At 43.3% G+C, this 15,465-nt stretch overlaps 1 long non-coding RNA gene across 1 annotated transcript; it reads right to left on the minus strand.

Moving 5' to 3' along the window:
- Positions 1-5,772: 5,772 nt before the first annotated feature.
- LOC137161526 (uncharacterized) lies at positions 5,773-8,904 on the minus strand. Its single transcript, XR_010922108.1, has 2 exons — positions 8,756-8,904; positions 5,773-5,906 (listed from the first exon to the last, which is right to left on the minus strand). It is a non-coding gene; the product is annotated as an uncharacterized lncRNA (long non-coding RNA).
- Between the last annotated feature and the right edge of the window lie 6,561 nt (positions 8,905-15,465).

Genomic DNA, 15,465 nt, shown 5'->3' on the forward strand with positions numbered 1-15,465 from the left:
TTTTACCAAAGAGGCAGATTTTGAGCCTTCTCTGTTCTCCATCAACTTTTTGCTAAGTGTTTAAGGTGGTCTATACTAATAGACTCGACCAAACATTGTGGCGAGATCTGGTAATGTGAAAATTGCTGTCTCCCTCTTCTCCGGGGGCTGGAGAAGGTCATCTCTGTGTGACCCGCTGATGGTGGGTATGAGAGTATGACTATACTGTATAGCTGTATATGCTGCTGTACAGTTGGAAATGCTGCACCAGAAAAATAACAGGTTCTCTGCCCTGATGACCTAAAGTCTAAAGATAGATAAGGCAATATGTAAACAAAGGGGTTGTTTTTACCCAAATCTGCAAAGAATTGAATATATAATGTTTCAGCCCCTGACTCCTCCTAGATTCCATAATAAAATCCACCCATGGAAAGTGTGTCCTACTTTTTCTATCTTGTACATACATTACCATAACATTTTAGTATCCCACAATCATTATAATGTAATTATTCTCACAATACTCTGGGAGGTAGAGAGATACTAAGGCGAAGAGAGACTAAGTGCCAAAGGTAACACAGGAGGTTGGAGGCAGAGACCTTGAATTCAGGTCTCCCAAGTCTCAGGCCAGTACCATGACCAAAGGTCATACCCTTCTTGCTATATGTACTCTGAAAAAGGCTGCTAGCTGTACAGGGCAGAGTTTACTTCCTTAGTTTAAATATTGTACATTTCACTTTCTGAAGAGATTTCTAAGTTAAGCTGTTGAATATGGGAATAATATTTCCTGAAATCTCCAGCATAGTCTGAATTATTAAAGAACTGAGGAGAAAAGTTATTATAAAGGGCTTTTTTGTATCCTTAGGTTTTTTCTGCAGTAATTTGGCTCATTTTTGTGTGTGTTGCATTTCTGTTTTTGTTGAATTGCTTTTGTTTGTGCTCAATAAATCTTTGTGTTGAGTTTCTTTTCTTTCTTCCTCAATATGCCCTTTTTAAAACAAAGCCCTATTCTGTGTGTTCATCTTTGGTTGTGTTTTTATTTCGGGCTGGTTTACTCTAGATAGTTAGGTCAACCTCGTGACGTTGCTCTGGAGTGTGAATTTTTCACACCCCTGAGAGACATAGCTAAGTCAACCTAAGACCCGGTGTAGACAGTGCTAGATTGAACGAAGACTGCTTCTATCGACCTAGCTACCACTTCTTGAGGAGGTGGATTTTCTACACTGATGGTAGTAAACTTCTCCCATCGCTGTAGAGTCTATACTGAAGTGCTACAGCAGTGTCTTCATTTTTTTTTCTGTTTAGTTATTGTTGCCTCTATTTTTGGTTGCTTTTTCTTTGTGTCTATTTTTGCTGATCGCCTGGGATTGGGCTTGAACTTCAGCTGGTCTTGGTAAACAAAAAAAAAAAAATCTTCACTGGTTTTGAGAGAGACTTTTTTTTAGTTTAGTTTCTTCCTCCTTTTTTACTTTGATCATCTTTCTTCTCTGATGTGGACTAGTCACAATGCATCTCTAGCCAACTCATTAGTTACTAGCAGAGCAATAACCTAAGTTATCTTACTGTAAAAAAAATGTTCATTAAAGTGCTGTGAGTGGAGAGTGGCCCGAACCAAATCCCCAGCTAAAGCCTGGTCTGTTCCTAAAACTTATGTTGACCAACCTTCATTGCTCAGCTCTGTGAAAAATTTCACGCCCTGTGTGATGTAGTTAGCTCAGCCTGATCCCCACTGTAGACTCAGCTAGATTGATGGAAGAATTCTTTCATTGACTGAGTTGCTGCCTTTTGTAGAGGTGGGTTTACTACACTGATGGAAAAAACCCTTCCATCGCCATAGTAAGTGTTTACGCTACAATGATGTAGTTGCAACTGTGCTGCTGTGGTGTTTTTTTGTAGTGTGGACATATCATCAGTAATTAGTCATATCAAACTGCAGGATCCAAACACCCACAGACTTTGGAAAGTTTGGATTTAGATATGAATTTGGAGACGGATTCAGCACAGGACTTGATCACATGTTTATTCAACAAGTGTCACTGAGGGAAATAACCATGTGTTCAAGGGGCTGATCCAAAGCCCATTCAAGTCAATGAAAAGCCTCCCATTGATTTCAGTGAGCTTTGGATCAGTCTCTATGTGCTTTGCTCAATGCGGGCCTTTTGGGGCTTCTCTACAAGTGCACCTGTGGAGTGTAAATTCTAATGTGCTACCTATGTGTTGCACACTAATTGGCCTTTGTAAACCCTGCTGGCATGCATGGAAATTTCCTTAGTGCACATTACCATAGTCCCATTTCAAAGTGTACTATGTTAATATGCACTGGAGAACTTTTTGTCCATGCCAGCAGGGTCTACATGGATAAGAGTGCAACGCATTAGTGCACATTAGAATTCACACCCCACTGATGCACATTACTGCATGGTGTGGACAAGCCCTTGGGCCTTTCTCTAAAATAAGTCAAGTTCAATAATGGGTTAATTCTGCTTATCTGCTTCCTTTCCATTCCTCCAACTCCTACCTACTTGTGAAACTAGTGTGACTCCACTGCACTAGTTGGTATATGGTTTCACAGCACACAGTAGGCTGATGGAGGCAGGATCAGAGCTTCTTCCCAGGTTACGTTAGAACCACAGGGCTAATGTAGCTTCTGAGCTGTTAAGTGTTTCCACAACCACTCTGCAGCTTGGGACAGGAAGGAAGATTACTTCCTCTCTTTCCCCTCCACTATGCATCTCCCCAGGGCAACTCAGTCAGGAGCCTCAGGGGGAGATTTCTGAAAGCCCCTAAGAGATTTAGAAGGTGAAGTCCCCAGGGACTTTCAATGGTACATGTGTTTCCTTCAGCACTTTTGAAAATCTCTCCCTAAATGTCCAGTCCTTCTCTTGTAGGGAATAGAGCAGAGAATTTGATTCCCTCTCACCCCTAAATCTGAGTACTTTGCTCAAGGAAGCTGCCTCATCCTTTCCTTGAGAATGAATTCTTGGCAACAAGGTGCTTCATTGACGGTTCACACTGAAGTTGGAAGAATTCTGCCACTAGCAAGATGATGCACTAACTTGGAAGTCTAGTCTGAAAATGGCAAGATCTGTGAAACCAGAGGGGATAAAAAGAGTTGCAAGGCTGTTGTTCTCAGTGGGGGAAATTAAAGGTGGCTTGTGTTATAAAATATTAAACAGTGATTTAATCAGCAGTGAGATACGTAAGTGTGCTTAATTAGAAATACATATTATTATTTGACTTTAAAGCACAAAATGAAAAATTAAAGCAATCTTAGAGGATATGTAATCAGTGAGGAATAATATGTTGGAAAATGAGTCTGATGTTGTAATTGGTGTATGCAATTAAAATTAATTAATTTTAGTTAGCATACATGCATGCAAATACAAAAACGGATTTCAGATATTAAACTCATAATTATAGTGATCCTGGTAGCAGAGCGGTAGTGACTCTCCAGTTGACTTTTCTATGATAAATACTAACACTTCAAGTTTGAGGTCTCTGCTATTTGCTATCAGGCCGACATTTAGTGTAGAAACTGTCTAACCAATTAAGATTTTTGAAAAAAATTGTTTTAAAACCCTCATTAATATAACTTACACCTTCTAGCTTCTCGGCATGTAAGTTACACCAATTTATACTCCCTTACGCAGGTTTAGAATGGGAGGGCTGAGGCTTAAATGGGAGTCTTTTAGTGCAATCGGGATTCTACCTTACACCAACTTATTACCTCTGAATGTGGCCACCTGTATTGTAGACAACACAGGCCACTCACCCAGGCCATGCTCCCACCATACTTTTTGGTCCATCGGCTGGGTAATCCCATGAGAGGACTCCATTTATATTAAACACAACTGTCTCAATGTTAAAACAACTGTTTACAAAACTCCTACAACTGCAGTTTAGCACTGCTAGCCACGTGCATGCAGACCAACTTCCTCGTGCCTCCTCCAAACTCGGCTCTTCTGCAACCCATGGCCCTTCCTGCCATTTCCAAGCAGGCTGCTACTCTCCTCAATACAAACGCTCCAAATAAAGCAACTTACTTTAATGTTACCAACTAAACAGATAACCCACATCACCAGCAACAAAATGAGAGCTGTGGAAGTAACCTACATATCCTAGCAGCCCACTGGGCTGAGGTCAGAATTTGCTCTACTCTCAAGCCATACAGTTCCCAGCTTCAGAACATGAGCTGTAGTTACAAAGAGCTCCTGTTTTTTGAAAGTCCTGCTGGGTAAAATAGTAGGCGTATTAACATCGAATGACAACCAAACTCCGATAAACCCCAAACAACCACCACTGTTGTGCTCCAACATTCTCTGGTTAATCCAATGTATCATAGCAAGAGGTGTTTTAGTAATCCTTTTTGGATTATATATTCTCTTCAAAACAGCAAACAGCCCTTTAGGGTACATCTACACTGCCACAAAACACCTGCAGTTGGCCCAGATCAGTGGACGTGGCTTGTGGGGCTCGGGTTGCGAGGTTATAAAATTGCGGTGCAGACATTCAGGCTCAGGCTGGACCCTGAGAAACTCAAGCCCGAATGTCTGCACTGCAGTTTTATAGTTCTGAAGCCCGAGCTCTGCAAACCCAAGTCAGCTGACCAGGGCCAGCCATGGATGTTTTATGGCAATGTAGACATACCTTTACTGGCTCAAAAAGTCCTTTAAAAAAAAGCATAGAGCCCTTTAAATACCATTGGCAACAAGGTCTCTTGTCATATAGTACAAATATCCATGGAAGGACAACTCAAGGACACTCCTCTAAGAGAAACAAAAATGATAAACACCACTGACAAGCAAAAGGGGTTGGGGGGGGGGGGGGGGGGGAGAACTGCCCCTTCCCCTTTACCAACCCTTTATATAGGTGCATGCCACACACAATTCTACAGTGCCTTGAGTTTTCCCCTTACCTTTGATAATATCTCCTGTTCAGGCAGTTAACTCTTAGGTGTTATCTAGGCAAGCATATTTCATTACAAAAGCATACAGCCAGACAGAGGCAGCCGTGTCTCAAATCATGTGTTTGTATAAATGATATGATCAAGGGGAAATCGCTGATGGACGATTACACAGGTGGCATTGCAAAACACAAAGGGACTGAGTGAATGGGGCTGCAGCTGCTTTCACTCTGCTTTTACTTGCTTTTGTAGGTGCACACAGGTTTAATCTTCACTGTCAGTTCCACTCTGTTTCCTTGTAATATGTTCACGGGTTACATATTAAGAGTCAAATGCAAATTAACATATTTGTGGGGGTGCTGGTTAAATGTTGGCGCCTGTGCTGAAAGTGTATGTGTGTGTGTGTGCAGGTAAAAGAGGCACATAAGCAAAGAGTTATACAACAGCTATAAAATGTCGGATTTGTCTAAGCTTTGCCACTTTTATCCCCGGCACACAATAGCAACAGGAATCAAAGTAGCTAACTTTCCATCATCTCAGGACAAAGGTGCCTGTTTGATTCAGTTTCAAGGGCTGCATGCACAATCAGACCCCTGGAGATACTGAAAGGCAGAAACCAGAGAGATGCTTCAACAAAGTTCATAGGGAGGAAGCTGCCTGCATAGAACGAAACAGAAAGAGAAGGAAAATGAACAATGGGATTGGGCATGAAACTGCTTGGAGGTCATAGAAAGGTCTAAAAGAGGAAGAAAATATTCAGTAAGACATTTAAAATGGAAATATGGTAGCTATTAAAATGAAGCAAGGTCATTACTTAGGTTTAATGAAGCTGAATATAATCAAAAAGGAATTGAACAAACCAGTTGACGATTGCACAGTGTAATATAATATACAGTGCGATGCGGCTTTACACAATGGGGCCAATCCTGCCTCTGCTGCCACATCCCGGGAGGCTTTTTTAACAGCTGAAATAATGCAGTTCCTCTCTGCACTGGGCTGGGGCAGGATTCCAGGATCTGTAATCCCCCTGAAAAGCATGAAGCTGACATATAGTGGATCCCCTTGTGTGTAGTGACATGCAGAAGGGAGGTGGGCTGTGGGCCAGGGGACTTATATTATTGATTGACCTGGAGTAGCCTCCACAGATTATCTGTGTAGCTACTCTCAGGCTTGGTTGGGAGGATTTCTCTCTTCCCATCCCTTATACATATCCAGAGTGCCTTGCCTGGCTATTCCAGACAGGTGCTGGGCAGAGGCTTCACCCCAGCATGTGTGGAGACTCCATTCCACACGTCAGCAACATATAGCTATGAAGGGACCTGCCTCTGTGCTTTCCAGAGCCCTGATTGGTTAAACATCTGGCAGGAAATCCCACACCCCACTTCCTAATGCCTGCCCATTCCCCATTGGAGGATCTTCTAGAATGGTATGGTGGGGAAGATGCAACACAGCATGGACTGAAAATAGGGATAGACACAAACTGAGCCTGAACTCAGGGGTGGCAAATAGGCCTAGGAAGCTGATGTGTGCATGACTGCTGCTGGCTCACCCTGAATGCAAAGGTCAGTTACCATACCAAAGGCAAGGAGGTGCCCTGTTCTGGGGCTAAAGGAGCAAGGCTGGAGCGGCAGTTTGGACTGTTCTGTTTACCAATGTAAACATGGCAGAGGGAAGCAGAGGTATGAGTACAGCTATGTTGTTATCTTTGTTAAGATTCCAGGCTTCATCCTTATATTCGAACTCATTGTTTCTCTTAATGACACTGTGCTTCTTTCCATGCTGACAAAGGTGTTGGAATAAATGTGTGCATTCAAGTGATTCCTGGGTGAAGTCCTGCCTTCCCAAAGGTTATTAGAGGATTCTCCAGGCCTGGACAAAGTGGTGAGGAGAGAATTAGAGAACTAGCAATTAGCTACTAATGCAGTAAAGTTGCATTATCCTAAGTGACTGAACTTGAAAAGGCCAAATTTTGCTGCCTTAGGATACATGCAACTCCCATTGATTTTACTATTAAATATCAGGGGGGGGGCAGAGTTTAGACCAAACTGTTTAATACCTTGGTGAATTTTGTGTAGTTCAGTAAAAGAGAGCACTTCTAAATTCACCTTAATTTCCCTCTTCTTTAGTCAACAACTGTTGTTGGTAACTGCACTAAAAACTAATTCTGAAGTGTGAAAATAATGTGCTCTGTTTGTTTTTCTTTGCGGGGAGATTAAAGAAGCTAGTGTGATAAGAATTTAACTTTGCTCTTTTAAGTAAATCAGTCCATTTTTCATCTGTCCCAATCCCCATTTTGCTGAAAGATGGGTTTTTTTAAGCTTGTGTTCATTTGATGTTAAGTATATTTTTAAAGGATAGCAAATAATAAAATTAAATTAAAAATAAACCCTAACAACTGGGAAGCAAAATAAGTGTGAGAGAGAAACTTAAATCTAGATAAAAGCCCTTATGATGGAAATTGGGGACCAGATCCAAATCTTTGACATCATAAGCCTTTTTTAACCCTTAGCTTTGCATGAATACATTTCAGGCAAGTGAGCTAAATAATTCTTGGCTTAGTTGTTGAGTCCCCTGATCTTACAGCCAACAATGAGCTACTCCTGCAGTATTAAAATAGAAGCTGTAAATAGAAAATGCTTTGCTATTTGCATTGTGAATGGAGCAGGCTAATCATCACTCCCCAAACATTGGGTAGGAAGCGGCTTGCTAGGTACATTGGCGTTATTAGTATTATTTGTTCAGCGGGGTTTTAAATCGGCAGCTATTTCCCTTAGTGAACAGGTGTCTACATCTCTCACTCTAGCACTTGCACAAAGAACCTCTTGCCACAATTAGTACTACATGGTGCCGTAGTTAGCACGTTTGGCAAAGGAGTGGTGGGCTGTAAGAGACAGAACAACCTTCTCACTCACAGAGATCCTTCCAAGTCAGTTGGCTTATTGGTGGGGTAGGGTGAGGTGAGATAAGCTCCTGCTGTACCTATTATGTGGCTAAATGGAGACCCCAGCTGAAATGTATCTATGATGTGGCTACATGGAGAACTAAATTGCTGAAATATGTCAGTAGAAGATAGTATTTATGTAGCAGCAGCCAGAAGGGTTGAGCCCAAGATTAAAAATCATGAGAGTTAAAAAGAATAAAAAGTTTTGAGTTCTTTTTATTTGCCCTCTTGGTTTTGAACCTTTGGGCTTCACATTTTCAAGCTCTTTTGTGCAGTCACAAGGGATAGAAAGTCACTTCTTTAAAAAAAAAAAAAAAAGAAAACGTAGTGTCTCATGTAATTAAATGCTTCCGGAAGCTAGGGCTTTAAGAAAAACACCAAATGGCATGAGAGTCATGATAAAATCATGAGAGTGGGGTAGTCCCTGGAGCTGCACTGGCCTTTCAGAGGAGGCACTTCTTAAAAGTGAATAGCAGTAAAGAAGAGAGAGCTGGGGATAAGTGAACTCAGGTGGGAAAATTATTGTAAAAGGAGGAATTAAGCATGAGCAGGGGAATTGCATTCTCATGGCTTGCAGCTTTTTAAGAGCTCTGCGTGTTGTTCAAATAGTCTTGAGGCATATAGGCCTGGGCCCTAAATATCTTCAGCTGACTTGCTAAAGTTAGTGTGGGAGGATATGCAGTTTTCTGATATGTTTACATGCACAAGCTGGAGTATGTTTCTCTACTCTGGATAAGCAGTGCTTAGGTCATGACAAGCGGCAAGACAGAGGAGGGACAAAGGTGGCAGTATACCTCTTCTGCAGCTCCCTGATCCTGGGACCAAATTGGCTTACAGTACAATTTACAGCAAGGGTTCGCAAACTTTTTTTCCAGGACCCCCTTTGAAGATATTTCAGGTTGTGGTGATCCCCTCCCGTGCCCTGCCACCCTTACCTCTGCGCTGCTGCTGCAGGTGCCGCTGCCTTCAAAGCACCCAGCCAGCAGCCGCTGCTCTCCGGTCACCCAGCTCTGAAGGTCTCTGGCTGTCAGCCCCTGCACATGCCATGGCTGCGACTGTCAGTTCGTGAAACACCCCCTCCCAAATAAGCTTGTGACCCCTTGAGGGGTCCCGGCCCCCAGTTTGAGAACCCCTGATTTACAGCAACCCAAGGAAGCTGTTCCTAAAGTGGCGGCTCGCCAGAGCACAGGTGATCCTCTTGCTGGGACCCACCCCTTACACGAGGGACTTGGGGGTGGGGAAGTAGAAGCCACTGCACTGGTTCTATATCTCTCAAGAACCCCTTATACACCCACGTAGCTAGTTAAGCCAATTTGCAATCAGATAATATGAGGGAATCAAGGCCAAGATTAGCTTAAATAGATGTAATGCCTTAGAACATTTTAAACAGACTGAGGTTTTAGGTAGCATTCATCTGCTTGAGATGTTCTAACTTCTAGACAGTTTAAACTGCTTGGGACACTTCCTTAGCTGGTATAAATCCGTATCAATCCATTACGATACTGGAGCTAAGACTCCAGGCGACACCAGTCAGGGTCTGGTGCCTTGTACCGGTGTATCTTAAAAGGATTAAACTGATTTAACGTGCAAAACACCATAACAAAAATAATAAAAACCCATCTCAGTTTGAAGGGGCAGCAGGGGTCTAGAGTGCTAGCCAAAGTGTCTAAAGGATTTATGCAGCCATGGTGGTTTATTTAAACAGAACAACTGTTAAAGGCAGAGCTGGTAGTGCTGTCTGTACTTAAGACTGCTGAACACTTTCCATTACAAGACCCTCTTTCAGTTGTTTACAACTTTGCTACACTTTAAACATTCAGGTTTAAATTGCCATGCTGGGTGTCTTCCTCAGCATGCGATTTTTTCAGAAAACTTCAGCTAAAATGGTGCAGCCATCTCAAGAATGAGATTAGGGAAACACATTGTTTTGCTCCTGGGGTTTTTTTAGTTTAACCATTTTATTGAGAAGCTCTAGCACTTCCATTCTTTAGAGCAGGGACTTAAAATGTGAAGGGGTGAGTGTGGCAGGGTGGTGGGTGAGGGGGAAGGGAGAGTGTATCACCCTGTTGTCAGGGATGTGCCTTTTACCATCCCGTGAAAATCCATCCAAATTTGTTTTCAGAGGGTTATAATTTGGCCAATCTCAGTTTTCACATGCTCGGTAGAGACTTCTTAGAGTTTGGGAGCTAAACTCTCTGAAGCATGAGTCTGCACTGGGCATACTCCATTCCAGGGGCGCAGGGGCTAAGCAGGACTTTTCCTGCACTTGCTCAAGTCCGATGTCTGGGACCCCTGTGGCATAAGGCACAGGAACTGAGTGTAGGGAGACTGTCTCTCCTGTGCGCTCAGTGCAGTGCTCTTCTTGCTGAGGAGGAGAAGGAGTCAGCCGCACTAGAATGCAGAGGGGTGGAAAATGCAGGAGATGGATGTTGGGGAGAAATAAAGAGCGAGTGGCACAAGAGCTGGGTAGAGTGGGGACAAGAACTGATGGAGTGCTGGAGGGGTATATAGCTGCACATGGCGGGTAGTGGTGTGGATTAGGGGGGCCGGAGCCAGGGTAGGAACACGGGCACAAGGATCTATAACCCCTAATGGATATGCCTTTGCAGCTGAACTTCTCTGGAATGGAACCCAGGAGTCCTGTATCTCTACATTTGTCTGCTGTCAGGAAATAGCTATAGCACCCACTGGCAAGGTATGTGTCCCATCCCCTTTTAGTGACTGGCTCACCAAGGAGACAACAGCCTATTATTGCTATCAGTTACTCTGTTAGTTGAAGTAGTAAAGGTTTGTACTCTGGATATAAAGGTCTGAACCCTGCTGATGACCCGAGCTGGGGGTCAATATGATTCCACATGACAGAGCTTTTGTTTTTTTCAGTTTGCTTTTTAAAATAAACTCAGGCAGTTATATTTACAAATAAATAAAATAAAGAATTAGGAAATACCAGAATGAAGGTTGCCTTGCAACCTTACTTCATTCTCCCTTGTGCTCATGCAATTAAAGCTGATAATGCACATACTAGTTTTAAAAAAATTTTGGTAGATCAAGCCTGCCTTTTTGTTTTTTGGTTTCCAAAAGCTTTTTTTTTTTTTTTTTTTTTTTTTAAACGAATCTCCAAAATTCTTTACAGGAATGTTTTGGTTTCTGGCTTTTCATTTTTTTAAAAAAAAATAAATTTCAACCAAAATAAAAATCTTCCACCAAAATTTTGGTTTTAGTCAACAGAGCTATTTTTCATTTTTAAAAGATTTTATGGAAAAAATCAGCCTAGAAGCATCTCTAAATGTTGGTCCATTTTCAGCTCCAATCATTCACTGAGAATCATATGGCAGGATCCAGCCCTCTAGCAGAATCTACTTTAGCGGTTCTCTGTGGGTACCCAGGGCCTAAGATGTTAAGCTTTTTGAGGAGGGGCTATGCTATTCCTCTGTGTCTTGTGCAGGATGTAGCTGCTGTTATTGATCAATATATAGTCAACAATAGAACCCCTTGAAAAGATGTGTTGAATTGCTCTTTTCTTCCTAGCTTTGAGGTGTTAGTCCTTGATGTTTTGCTACTTAGGTTGGTGCTTTATTTTTGACTTTGCAGAGTTCGTGCAGCTTGTTTCCTTCTGCTATTGTAAGTAAACGTGTTTTGTGCTTCCAAGCCTGGAATATGTTTTTATTTTATTTTGTGCTGTAGAAAAGGAAGAAAAGAATTATTCAGTGTCTCATTGTCAGCTGAAGGTTAATTGGGGTTTTCTGTGGGGCATTCATCTTAAGGCAGTGATGCCAGGTGAGAATATGAAAATGTGTTCCTTTAACGACATTGACCTGGTAAAACAATGGACTGTGATTGGGCTGAGAATTCAGTCTCATTTTCATGCTTCCCTGAAACAAAGGGAGAATTCTCCAACTGCAATGCAGATTCCTTCTCCTGTATTAGACCCACCTCAGAGCTCACAGGCAGCTCTGCTTGCACCACTGTGCCCATTTATCAACACAGATCTGATCACTGCAGGCACTTGGGGTCTTTAATCTGATAGAACTGACAAAAGATGCTTATGCATACCATTAGGAAAGCAATTTTCCATATGTTCTCTAATTGGTTTGAATTTATCCTATTATTTCAACATTTAAATGTTGCTGAATGTAATTTAGTTGTGTCAGACTCATAAAGTGCAGGCTCTAGTGGGAGTTCATTATTGAAAAAAGATACGTCCACCAAGACTTCCTCTGGCAGAATGCCCAAGTCCCCATCATTTTGCTTATCTTGTATGGCTTTTATCTGTTAGTGATACTCCTACTTCCACACTGATCTCGTTTCTGATATGTTGCTGTTCCCTCTGACCAGCCATTTTAATATTTTTCTCCCATTCGGAAGATATATTTTCAAAAAAAAAATTATCACTGGAAAATGCAGACCTAGTATCAATGTATAGTAAACAAAACTCTTCTGTGAACAATGCTGAAAGCCTGAGTACCAATCTCAAGCAGAGCGTTTTGCTGACTGCCTGGCTAGTGTAACAAAACCCGATAATTATCATTTTCCAAACCCAATGACTCAAGCAATGCAAGAAGTCGCTTACGGAAACCTCTGAAAAACAAGCTGTTTCTTTTCCTGATTAGGATGCTTGACCCACGGTCATCACACGTGCTGGAAGCTTTTTCTCCCCTTTACTCATATTTAATCTGTAATTTTAAGAAGAAATAATTTGAAGTGAATTTTAAAGGCTTGAGACTACTCAGTTTTGCAACAAGCTCTGCACTGTCCTTCAAGCTAAAAATAATAATAATAATTTAATAATAAAAATCGTATGTGCACTTGCAGCTACCAAAAGTAATAACCAAAAAGAATATGCTTGCAGTTCAGTTTGATGCATGCAAATAATGACTCAAATCTGAGGGGACTTGAAAATATCTACCTGGTAGCCTCAGTGATGCAAATTAACGCGCACACGCACACACAAAATATCCAGGTCTGTGGTCAGCAATCAAGATTCCTGTGTCTTTCTGAGAGAAAGAGGCCCTCCAAAGGCCATAATTTATTGTGATATACTTGGGGAAAGCCTGAATACTCAGTACCTTCCCTTGGTTTCTTTATGTCTTGGTGTATCTCAGATCAATCTCTGCTGGTATTAGGATATTGAAAAGCAATACCAGAAGCAAAACTTGCATGTTTAGATCCCTTTCAGACACACCTGGGTGCATGCACACATTTCCAAATTGCAAACTTACTGGAGCCTCACGGATATGGCATCACATACCTCATTTGTGAGTTTTCCTGCATCTTTGTTCCTTTGCGCAGTGTTGCCAGCTCTCGTGATTGTATCACAAGTCTCACGATTCTTGATGTCCTAGAGCTGCAGTTCCTGGAATGATGTTAGTATGCAAGAATCATTTTTTAAAAGAATAATTTTCTAGTCCTTGTTGTGAAGAAAAGCTTGAAAACGTGACTCGAGTGCACCCTAAGGGCTCAAAGGCTAGAAGGCAAACAAAAAGATCCCAAATATTTGGGTTTTTTTTAAAAATCTCCTGTTTTTTCAGCTAATCTCATGATTTTTGGGTGCCTAACTCACAATAGTTTAGTGTTGGGGGTGGGCAATACTGCAAAAAATACTTCAGCCAGAAGGTAATACACGTCTTACCAATGGGTCTGTAACATGCATTACTGAGTTTCAGGTTATAGGGAGAACTGCACTGGAGGCTCCTTTCAGTCCCCCTGGAGTGCATCCCATTGGGGATAGGCTGCCCCTCCCTTCACCCCATCTCTGGGAAGTTCAGCCATCTGGAACTAGATCTCTGGGCTACAGTCTGTATGTCTCCCTACTGTGTTAATGTGACAGGAACCCACCGGTGTTTGGCACCTGGGAGTCCTTTTACTTTGAGACTTGTGACCAGCAAGCTGAGTAAAGTGACTCAAAAGAAAGTTTCTTTAAAACAGAACTTTATGTATTAATTCACCCAAAGGGACAAAGTGCACAGAGCAAAGGATACAAACAATAAACCCATGCATATTTCCTCATACCTACCCTGTAACCTTGCCTTGCAAGCTCTGCTACTTTTCACCTAGCTAAATTACCTCCATCTCTGGGTTAGGAAAAGCTGACTGCCCTGTTGTAGTTTGTCTCTCTCTCTCTTTCTCTCTTTGTGTCTCCTTGCCGCCTGTCAGCTCTCTCTGATACTCCCTGGGCAGCCCCAGGCAGAACCTCTCCCTTTTTTCAGACCAGGGTCCTGTAACAATTTAGTATCCTCTTTTGATCCTAGGCTCAGCCTTGGAGAGAGCAAACCATTCTTACCTGGATGGAGTCAAGCAGGTAGTTTCTTACCAGTTGATGTCCCAGGCATTGGTAGCTTAACTCCTTTGAAGCTGTTTACCCCAGGTGTCTTATCTTCCATTGCTTCGTTTCCTGTGGGGTTTTCTCCTTGCATCTGCCTTTGATTTTACTCTGTGCATTGAGGCAGGATTGTATCACACAAATAAACAGAGGTGCCTGTGACATAGATCATAGTTTCTCAGCCTGTGGTACGCATACCCCTGGGGGTATGTGAGACACAGGCAGGGGGGATGCGGCAAAAAACCCAGTTAAGGGAGGTGGGTGGCAGCCACGCGTTTCCCGCCTGGTCCCAGCTCCCAGCTGGGAGGCAGGCAGCAGCTGCCAGCTTTTGGGGGAGACGGGCAGCAGCTGCCAGCTTACTGTCCAGTCTCACCTCCTAGATGGGAGGTAGATAGCAGCCACCCCAGGCCTGGGAAGCTGGGCGGCAGCTGTTGACTTCTTGGGACACAGGGTGGCAGCTGCTCGCATCCCACCCGCTCCCAGCTCCCAGGTGGGAGCCCAGCACCAGCCTCCTGCATCCTGTGAGCTGGGCTCGCAGCTGGGTGGCTGCCACCCATGCCCGGCTCCAAGCCAAGACACAGCCTCCCGCACCCTGGCTTGAAGATGGGCAGCAGCTGCCTGCCACCTGCCCATATCCCTGGGTCCCAGCCTGCACGGAAGCCTCATCAGCCCCAGCTCGGATTGGGTGGCAAACGCCCACCTCCCAGGCTGGCAGCCAGGTGGCAGCCACCTCCATCTTGCCCAGGTGGCAGCTCCCCTCCCCGGCTCAAAGCCCGGTGTCCAGAAAGCCAGGCAGAGAGACCAGCGGCTTGCCCAGTCCTGAAGCCCCGGCTCTACCCGCAGGTTTACTTGTCAATTTCACTGCTCTAGCTGAGCAGTGAAATTGACAACTATGACAGCCCCAGATTTTACCAGTATAAAAATCTTGAGGGGCCCACACACCCTCAGGGATGGCCCTGGGGAGCGCTGCTGTCCACTCTGGTGGGCCACTAGTGCCTGCTCATACCTCACAAGTTCTTGCCTGTGTGAAGAGAACACCACGTGGCCCCACCTTCAGGCCATAGTGATTGGTTGGTGTTGACCTTTGCTCCTATATGGAGGAAGGGGAGGAGGAAGCATGGGAGAAACAGCAGAGGGTTTTGTGATCTGCCACAACCACACAGCATTGCAGAACTCAGAACTCTCCTGCTTTATGAGAAATACAGTCGTCCAGCAGTAAAGGGGAAAAAGATTGTATTTCTTAAAGTGGAAAATTGAGTGTTAGGGTACTTATTAAAATTTTCAGACATTAGGGGGTACTTGCTACTTAAAAGGTTGAGAAACACT

Source organism: Emydura macquarii, unplaced genomic scaffold, assembly GCF_026122565.2.
Source record: "Emydura macquarii macquarii isolate MOO-44397 ecotype Brisbane River unplaced genomic scaffold, CSIRO-AGI_Emac_v2 contig_2321, whole genome shotgun sequence".
In the NCBI taxonomy this organism is placed as follows: domain Eukaryota; kingdom Metazoa; phylum Chordata; order Testudines; family Chelidae; genus Emydura; species Emydura macquarii.